The sequence below is a fragment of the Eubalaena glacialis genome, chromosome X (assembly GCF_028564815.1).
Source record: "Eubalaena glacialis isolate mEubGla1 chromosome X, mEubGla1.1.hap2.+ XY, whole genome shotgun sequence".
Lineage (NCBI taxonomy): Eukaryota > Metazoa > Chordata > Mammalia > Artiodactyla > Balaenidae > Eubalaena > Eubalaena glacialis.
The window spans coordinates 45947578-45957877 of record NC_083736.1 but is presented as its reverse complement, the minus strand read 5'-3'; the positions used below and the strand labels follow the sequence as shown (position 1 = coordinate 45957877).

Here is a 10300-nt window from a genome sequence, read left to right as displayed (position 1 = left end):
CTTACCCATGTTGTGTCCAGACCCTCAGAAACTGCCCTCCTGAGTGCAAAAGTTCCAGCCACAGGACCCTCTAGCAGTCTTCCTCTTCTCCCTCCCAACATGGTGCAGAGATAAAGGGTCAAAGCTGAGGCTAGTCCCTCTTCAGCTTGCTTCACATAGTTTCAGTTTTCAGAGATACATACATAAGTCATTATGGCTGGGTCACTTCTGCAAAAGCCAGGTGGGGAGGCATAGAGCCACTCCTATTATGTCTTCACCCAGGGGGTGTTTGTTCAGCAATTACAGTATATAAGGCCAGTTCTAAGAGACAGACCTACTCGGGTTGTCTTCATCCATAGTAGGTGTGTAATACCAAATAAGTGAAAATGTATTAGATATAATGATACTCAAAGAGAAGTATCAGGGTAATATTAGTCTAAAAATAAGTAATGTTTCCTCCTCTTCCATTTTCTGGAAGGCATTATGTAAAATTGGTGTTAATTATTTTCTGAATGTTGGGTAAATTCTTCAGTGAAACCATCTGAGCCTGGAGATTTCTTTTTTGTGAGCTTTTTTCTATTAAAAATTTTTTTCCTTCTAGTTTTATGGAAATACAATTAATATACAGCACTGTATAAGTTTAAGATGTACAGTATAATGATTTGACTTACATACTTCATGAAATGATTACCCCAATAAGTTTAGTGAACATCCATTATCTCATACAGATACAAAATAAAAGAAAAAGAAAAAAAATTTGTATTTGTGAAGAGAACTCAGGATTTGCTCTCTTAAGAACTTTCACATATAACATACAGCAATGATAATTATATTTATCATGCTGTACATTACCTCCCTAGTACTTATTTACCTTATAACTGAAAAATATGGAATGCTTCATGAATCTGTATGTTATCCTTGTGCAGGGGCCATGCTAATCTTCTCTGTATCACTGAAATGAGCACTGTTGATCTTCCTTTTATTAGGTTGTCAGAGCTGTTTGTATATTCTAGTTACAAGTCATTTGTTGGGTATGTGTTTTGCAAATTATTTTTTCCCAGGCTCTCACTTACCTCTTCATTTTCTTAACAGTGTCTTTGGAAGAGCAAAATGTTTTAATTTTGAAGTTCAATTTATTGATTTTTTTTCTTTTGTAGTTTGTTTTTTTGTGCTGTAATCAAGAAATTTTTGTGAAATCCAAGGTCACTAAGATTTTCTCCTAATTTTTTTAGAAGTTTTATAATCATAGCTCTTTTAAAATTTTTTAATTGAAGTATAGTTGCTGTACAACATTATATGTTACAGGTGTATAATATACTGACTTCGGGGGTATGATACCAAAAGTGCAAGCAAGAAAATAAAAAATATACAAGTGGCTCTACATCAAAATAAAAAGCTTCTGCTCAGCATAAGAAACAATTGACAGAATAAAGAGGCAAGCTGTGGAATGGGAGAAAATATTCGCAAACCAAAAAGATAAGAGTTTTATATCCAAAATGTATAAGGAACTCATACAACTCAATAGCAAAAAAGCAAATAATGTAATTTTAAAATGGGCAGAGGACCTGAATAGACATTTTTTTTCCCAAAGAGGACATACAAATGGCCAACAGGTACATGAACAGATGTTCAACATCACTGATTATCAAGGAAATGCAAATCAAAACTACAATGAGATGTCACCTTCCACCTGTTAGAATGGCTATCATCAAGATGACAAGAGATAACAAGTGTTGGCAAGGATGTGGAGAAAAGGGAGTCCTTGTGCACTGTTGGTGGGAATGCAAATTGGTGCAGCCACTAAAAATACAGTATGGAGCTTCCTCAAAAATTAAAAATAGGACTATCATATGATCCAGCAATCCCACTTCTTTGTATATTTCCAAAGGAAATGAAAACAAGATATTGAAGAGATATCAACACTCCCATTTTATTGCAGCATTATTCACAATAGCCAAGATATGGAAACAACCTTAGTGTCCATCAGTGGATGAACGGGTAAAGAAGGTGTGGTATATACATACAACAGAATATTATTCAGCCATGAGAAATGAGTAAATTCTGTCATCTGTGTCAACGTGGATTGACCTTGAGGGCATTATGCTACATGAGAATGTCAGAGAAAAACAAATACTATACGATCTCACTTATATGTGGAATCTAAAAACATCAAACTCATAGAAACAGAGAGTAGACTGATGGTTACCAGGGGCTGGGTGTAGGGGAAATAGGGAGATGTTGGTCAAAGTGTACAAACTTTCAGTTATAAGATGAATAAATTCCAGAGAACTCATGTACAACGGGGTGAGTATAGTTAACAATACTGTATTGTAAACTTGAAAGGTACTATGAGAGGAGATCTTAAATATTTTTACCATAACACCAAGAATAACAACAAAATGATAATTACATGAGGGGAAGGATGTGCTAACTAACCTGATTGTGGTAAACATTTTGCAACATACATGTGTAACAAATCATTACACTGGATACCTTAAACTTACACAATATATAGGGCAATTATATCTCAATAAAGCTGGGGGAAAACATAAAATCCCTCCCAAACGAAAGAGGCAACACTAATACATATTACCACTCACCACAGGAATACATTTTCTCTAGCCCAGACTAATATTGCAAATTTTTTTATTTTGCCATCTGATATGTGAAAAAGTATAATTCATTATTGTTGTTTGTGGTTGCATTATTTCTTTATACAACCATTTATAATTATAATGAATGCTTCTGAGAATATTCTGTGTTTATCCTTAAGCATTTCACTATTTTTTTTTGGATTTAGTAAATAGTTTGCATAAAATCATTATATATTTCATATGTTTATCTTTGGCATTTTTATACATTTCAAATATTTCTTTCCAATTTGTCTATTATCTTTACCTTTTTAGTTGTAAGATTTCTAAAAAAAAGTTTATGTTTTCAGATTGATCAGTCTTCTCCTTTATGATGACTTTTATCTTCTTGAAGAAATCCTTCCCTATCTCTAGGTCATAAAATTAGTCTCTTATTTATTTTCTAAAAAATGTTTATAGTTTTGATTTTACATTTAGGTATTTAACCTATCTTGGTTTTATTTTTGTGAATTATATGAGAGATAAGCACACTTTTTCCCCAAGTGAATAACCTATTTTCCCATTACAATAAAATATTCCTACTTTTCCCCATTGAGTTAAAATGCCATGTTTCTCGAAAACAAATTTCCATATCTAATGGGTCTGCTTCTGACACCTCCCTTCTCTCCCATTGATGCAATTTTCTATTAACAGACCATTACTGTACTCTTTTTAGAATTACTAGAGCTTTGATCCCTTGTTGTCAAACTACCCACAGTATTTAACATTTTTTCAGATTGTCTTCTCTTCTTGTCTGTTTTTTATGACAGAAAAATTTTTAAATTGTCTTCTTAGGTTTCTTTTCTAAAGTTATTTTTTTAATTGTTGGTATATTGTTTAGGATTGTCTTGAATTAATGGATTAATTTGAAATATCAATCCATCTCAAGACACATGGTATATTTCTCAATCTATTATATATATATGTGTATATATATATATATATGTATGTATGTATCTTTTTTTACAGCCTTCAGTAATGTTTTATGCTTTTCTTGTTGTTCTGGCATATTTCCTATATGATTGTTTAAAGATAATTTATGGATTTTTGACTGTTACAAGTGTATAGAACAACACTTGCTATTTGTATGATGATACAGTAGTCTTCCTAGGTTGTTTAATTTCCTTACTAGCTCTAAAAGTTTATTGGTGGCTTCATTTGGATCACCTACATAGAAAATAAATTCATATCTTTTATATATAGACTTATTAATTGCCAAGATGTCCAATACTAATGAATGGTAATGGCAATTGTGGTCACAATTGTTTTGGATATTAAGTACAGTGATTGGTATATCTTTTGATACATTCAATTTTTTATATAGTTAAGAACATTCTCTTCCAAAAGTTATTTATCAATAATAAATATTGAAAGTTCTGTAACTATTGAGATTGTTACCCACACTGTTTCCATTTTCTCACCTCCTAATCCTCTTCAATCCACGACAAAATAAGTTTTAGCTTCAGCACTCCACTGAAATTGTACTTACCAAGGTCCTTACTGGCCTCCATGTTGTTAAATCAACTGGACACCTTTTAGGGCCAAGCTTTGCTTTGCCCATCTCAACTGTATTGACCACTCCCTCCTTCTACAAATATTCAGTTGCTTGATTTCCATACACCTAGATGTAATTCTACTTCTGACTAATATTTCTCCTCTCATTTTACAGCTCTGCTTCCCCTAACCAATATTTAACTGCAGAAGATAGATCTGACTCCTCTTCTCTCTTCAGTTTGCACTCCATGGATGATCAAGAGCTCCCATGTTTTCTATTACTAAATAAATATATATCGATGAGTTTACATTATGCGCTCAGTACACATACCTCATCCTAGTCAGATGTTATGATTACTGAGATGCCACACTCATTGATTAAATGCTCTATTAAGCTCAATAAGTACTATTAAGTGCTGACTAAAGCCCTTTGGGCAGGAAATTTAAACCCATTCCCAGAATATGTATTTTTTCATATGAGAGTGAACTATTGGCCCTTCCAGGATGGAAGGGAGCCAGTGTAGCCAATTTGCCACCAAATGACCATTTGATTTCCTTAAAGAATGGTGCTATATTGGGGGTTTGACATTGGAGTCTCTTTTTAAAAAATATATTTTATTGAAGTGTAGTTGATTTACAATGTGTTAACTTCTGCTGTACAGCAAAGTGATTCAATTATACACACACACACACACACACACACACACACACACACATTCTTTTTCATATTCTTTTCCATTATGGTTTATCAAGGATATTTAATATAGTTCCCTGTGCTATACAGTAGGACCTTGTTTTTTATCCATTCTATGTATAATAGTTTGCATCTGCTAATCCCAAACTCCCAATCTATCCCTCCCCCACATCCCTCCCCCTTGGCAACCACACATCTCTTCTTTATGTGTGTGAGTCTGTTTCTGTTTTGTAGATAAGTTCATCTGTGTCATATTTTAGATTCCACATATAAGTGATATCATATGGTATTTGTCTTTCTCTGTCTGACTTACTTCGCTTAGTATGTTAATCTCTAGGTCCATCCATGTTGCTGCAAATGGCATTACTTCATTCTTTTTTATAACTGAGTAGTTTTGCATTGTATATATGTACCACAGCTTCTTTATCCATTCATCTGTGGATGTACATTTAGGTTGCTTCCATGTCTTGGCTGTTGTGAATAGTGCTTCTATGAACATAGGGGTGTGTGTATCTTTTTGAATTATAGTTTTGTCCGGATGTATACCCAAGAGTGGGATTGCTGGATCATATGGCAACTCTATTTTTAGCTTTTTGAGGAACTTCTATACTGTTTTCCATAGTGGCTGCACCAATGTACATTCCCACCAACAGTGTAGGAGGGTTCCCTTTTCTCCACACCCTTTCTAGCATTTGTTACTTGTAGATTTTTAAATGATGGCCATTCTGACCAGTGAGAGGTGGTACCTCATTGTAGTTTTGATTTGCATTTCTCTAATAATTAGTGATGTTGAGCATGTTTTCATGTGCCTGTTGGCCATCCGTATGACACTGGAGTCTTACTGGCCAGTTGGATATTCAGAGGTGACATTAGCTAGATAAGCATTGATAGATTAGAGGCCATTAATAGCCTCCATCCCTGCCATCATGGCCACTGCATTCATATGTCCATTGTACAGGCACTGGGATGGCTGATGAAAGAGGCTAGCTGATGTCTTTTGTCCACTTGGTTGTTTAGTGCCTCTCGTATGGTGGATGCTCTGTGGTTTGTGTTAACCTGTGATACCAAGAGTTGTACATTTCATGTACGTTCCCCTATATCCATCTACATTCCTCAAACCCCAGAATTCCTTGTCACCAATCTTCCAATCTTTTTCTTTTCAAGACCCTGACCAGCCAACTAGAACATTCACCACTGTCATGTGTCAATATATTCTAACCTCAGGCTACTTCTCTTTCCACACAAAGTGGATAGTCAGGTGTACTCCCTGAAGCTCTGCCCACTGGTTGGATTTTACCTCTCTTCTTTCTTCTTAGGACACTCCTGAAAGTGACTGTTATGCACCTCCCATCCATTTTTAGCGTGCACTCACATACCACATACTAATCCAACCCACCTATAAACCAAGCTCAGGATTGTGCCTCCTTCTTCAGCTGTTGATACAGGGCTTCCCATGTGAGCATAGATGTGAGCCTAGAAAGGAGCACTGTTGCAAGTATGGTGAAATGAGGTTCTGGGTCACCTGCTTATGAAACGTACTGGTCTTGCTTGAGCTCAATCCTAGATATACCATTTCCAATTTATGACAGATTGCTTCTAGACCTTCCTGACCTTAAGACTTAGTGATTCTAATAGAGCTTAGCTAGTGATGGGCATTTCTGGCCACATTGTCACTTGGTAGCCCATGGTCAAGTCTTTCATCTCTACCGGGGCCCAGTGACACACCATGAGTTGTTTCTTAAAAGGCAAATAATTCTCCATTGCCTATGGCATGGCCCTGACTCAGAATCCCAGGGACCTGTCTTGTGGTTCTTCACTGGGGCTTACCATAAGCTCCAAACTGCATATTTTCCCACTGCTTACACCTCAAACACCATAGAGTCTACTGAATCATATGGCCAAAGTAGCAGAACTGCTTGCACTACAGCATGGTCTTGTTGCACAGCAGGAGACTAATATAATAAGTAACTTTGCTTCCTATCTCCCTGTTGGGTTAGCAGAGACTTTCTTAGTTCTCCATTATGGTCTAAAGACATCCTTTGCTCAATTTACTTTCACAAGTGCACCTTCCCATAAATCTTTTGCACTTCTAATTCCATTTCAGTATCTGCTTCTTGAAAAACTCAGTTGGCACAAATATTGTTGTCCTTTCCATGAGATTGCAATTTTTATGATCTCTTTTCTTATTGGAAAATAAAAGAATTTTTTTTTTACCACATCAATGGCTGCATGCCATGTGCACATTCATCTGCTCTAATGATGATACTATGTCCAGCAAGATGGCTGTTATCCAGGCTATGACATAAGATTGAGTTTACAGTAGACTATAATCATCCTCCAGGATCCATCTGGTTTGTAGCGGACAGCCTGGTGAATTCAATTAAAAATATGATAGGATCCATCACCCCTATATTCCTGAGAGTCTTAAGGATTTCACATTCTCCACTATTTCCCAGGGATGTGATAATGTTCAATTTACTATCCTGGCTAGGGTAAGGGAGCAGTTTCAGAGGCTTACATTTGGCCTTCCACATAGACAAGGACCCAATGTGGAGATAATGACAAATGCCAAGTATATCTATCCCAATTTTACATTTGGGATCTGGGAGATTACCACTGTGTGAATCTTCAGATCCAAGTACCCACTGAAACTATACCTTGGCTAGGACTCCATTTATCGGTTCCTCTATGCCCCACTCTAACAGCGGGGCTGTGATGACACTGCAGATCTCCAGGTATCAATGTCAACACAGACTCTGTGTCCAATAATCCTTTAAGTGTCTGAGTATTCCTCTTTCCTCAGTGAACAGGTATCTGAATAGATGACCATAGGTCCCTTTGGGGAAAGACCAGAAGAGTCCTTACTGTGTATACTTGCCATGTTGTTGTAGGGACATGATGTCCTCTTTAGTCAGTGTGTTTAAGGGTCTAAAAGCTGATTTAGGTGTAGAAACTGGCCAAGTGTTGTTGCCTTTTTTATTTGAGTGACTGCCATCAGCGTCCTGGTTATCCATACTTGATTTATTCTGCTGGCAGAAGCTGAGTAATAACCTTGTCAGCTCTCCATCTATTTTCCCTTAAGGAGATCATGTTCTATTAATCATCTCCATAACTCTTTACATGTTAGAGCTCCCTGGATGCCTTTGTGACCTTAACTATCATTATGGTAATGTGAACCCTTGACTTCTGGCAGCTAAGGGTTGCCACCCTGCCTCTGTTGTTTCAGGGTCTTATATTTCCAATGTTATCAACAAGACAATCTCTTTAACAGAATCTCCTACAGTCATCCATGTCGACAGAAGAGAGTCACTATGAAACTTATTAGTGATTCCACTACCTCTCTCAGCAGTGTATTTTTTATGGCCTCAGTAAATGGTGTGTCCTCTGAGTTTTTGCATGGAATGGAATCATTGGAAGGGGCATGTCCATATCCCTGAGCCCTTTAATCCCTTCCTTCGTTATATCCCACAACAATTCTGGCATTTCAATTTCACTTAGCAAGAGTCATTATGTTTTCAATGTTTCTGGGAGCCATCCTACTAATGAGTTTGCACTATCTACTGGTGTCATTAGCAGTAAGTCTTGTATTGTAGGAGAACACTCCCAAGTGGACAAACTCTTGCTTATATAAGTTTAAGTTATGGCCCCTTGATCAAGCACCCTTGTAATATGGTCCTATCCATACTCCCCCAACTCCTTTCGGTATATACAGGCTAGGTTTTGCAGTCCATTTGGGGTATATTCCCTTTCCTTCCTAGTAAATTAGATTATGCCCCAGATGGGTTATGCAATGTCTTAACTCTAATTATAAGTCTAGTGATCAGGAGCAGAGGTGCCTATCCCACGGGTCAGAGTCTCAGTCCTGCCTTAGTTGGAGTTTTACTGTCTTTGAGGTTTAGCCGCTCTATTAAGTCCTGGGCTTGTTCTACTTGGCTTTCTCTGCCTATCACTACAAAAGATGAGAGTTTCTTTGTATTATACCAAAGATGCTTCTGGTTTTCACGTTTGGCTTTAAGTTGCCTGTTACTCTCAATTGCTCATTATCTTTCTGATGGTTACCAATGATGCTTACCAATAGCCATCTAATCCCTTTATCTTTAAAATTACTATTATATCCGTAAGTCTCAAACAACTAATATGCCTGCTACCACATCCCCTTCCATTGGTACACTCCTAGTTTACTACTAATGAACGTTTTAATAACTGAACCACCACCTTGTTCCAGAAGGTGGCTGTGCTCCACCTGTCATCAGTGATGGGGTTCTCATTGCAAGCTAAGTGGTGAGTGATCCAGCTCCAAATCCCATCTCATCACTTGCTTTATCAGAGCACTCCACTTCTAGTTCCAACAGTCATAGCTTGGGCTTACTGGAAACAGAGCTTGAGATTGCGTTGAAGATGCAAGATTGCGTTGAAGATCTACGTTTATTATAGATCATTCCCTGTGAAGGTAAAGGGAAGAAAGTGGGATTGGGCAGAGGGATAAGTTAAACTGTAGTGCAAGTCCAACAAAGCCTTGGGCAAATATAGCCCATCAGAGTGCGCCCTGTTGGACCCAAATAACCAGACCTTTATACCTCTTTCTTGCTCAGTCAGATGTGGGCTACCAGGGGAAGGGTGTGATCTCAGGCATGGTGGCTTTCTGCAGCTGAGCCAGACTCTGAAGGAACAGATATGTGGATGCTGTCTACTGACAACACTCCCTGTGGCTGGGCATTAAGTCCTTCCTTGAAAGGAGATCTGGGACATACATCTCCATGTCTACCACATCAAGTCTTATCAGCTATTCCTCCTAAAGATTTCTTGCCCCTATCCACCTCTTTACACCTCCCTTATCACTACCCTCGCCAAGTCACTATTATCTGTTTCCTGAATTATTACAATACTCTTCCAGCTGATCTTCTTGAATCCATTTTTGCATCCTATCAATCCATTCTTCACACAGAAGCCAGAGTGATCTTCCAACAATATGAATCTAACCATGGCACTCCTGTGCCTACCCATTGATCTCATGATGAAGTCTCGAACTCTTGACATATCCAACATGGTTTTGAAGGATCATGCCTGGCCTATCTCTCCCATGTTGTCTATTACCACTCTCCCTCCTACTCACTATGCTCTAATCATACTGAATGTATTGCTTTTTTCCTTCCAGTTTTATTGAGATAAAATTGACATACAGCACTGTATAAGTTTAAGGTATACAGCATAATTATTTGAGTTACGTACATCATTAAGTGATTATCACAAGTTTAGTGAACATCCATCATCTCATATAGGTACAAAGTTAAATAGGAAAAAAAAGGAAAAATTTTTTCTTGGGCTAAGAACTCTTAGGATTTACTCTCATAACAACTTTCATATATAACCTACAGCAGAGTTAATTATATTTATCACGTTGTACATTACATCCCTAGTACTTATTTATCTATTTATCTTATAACTGGAAGTTTGTACCTTTTGACTGACTTCATCCAATTTCCTGTAACCACAAATCTGATCT

General features: G+C 37.3%; 1 pseudogene; it reads right to left on the bottom strand.

Moving 5' to 3' along the window:
- Positions 1 to 860: 860 nt before the first annotated feature.
- On the bottom strand, positions 861 to 952 carry LOC133082774 (U6 spliceosomal RNA; annotated as a pseudogene).
- Positions 953 to 10300: the final 9348 nt, after the last annotated feature.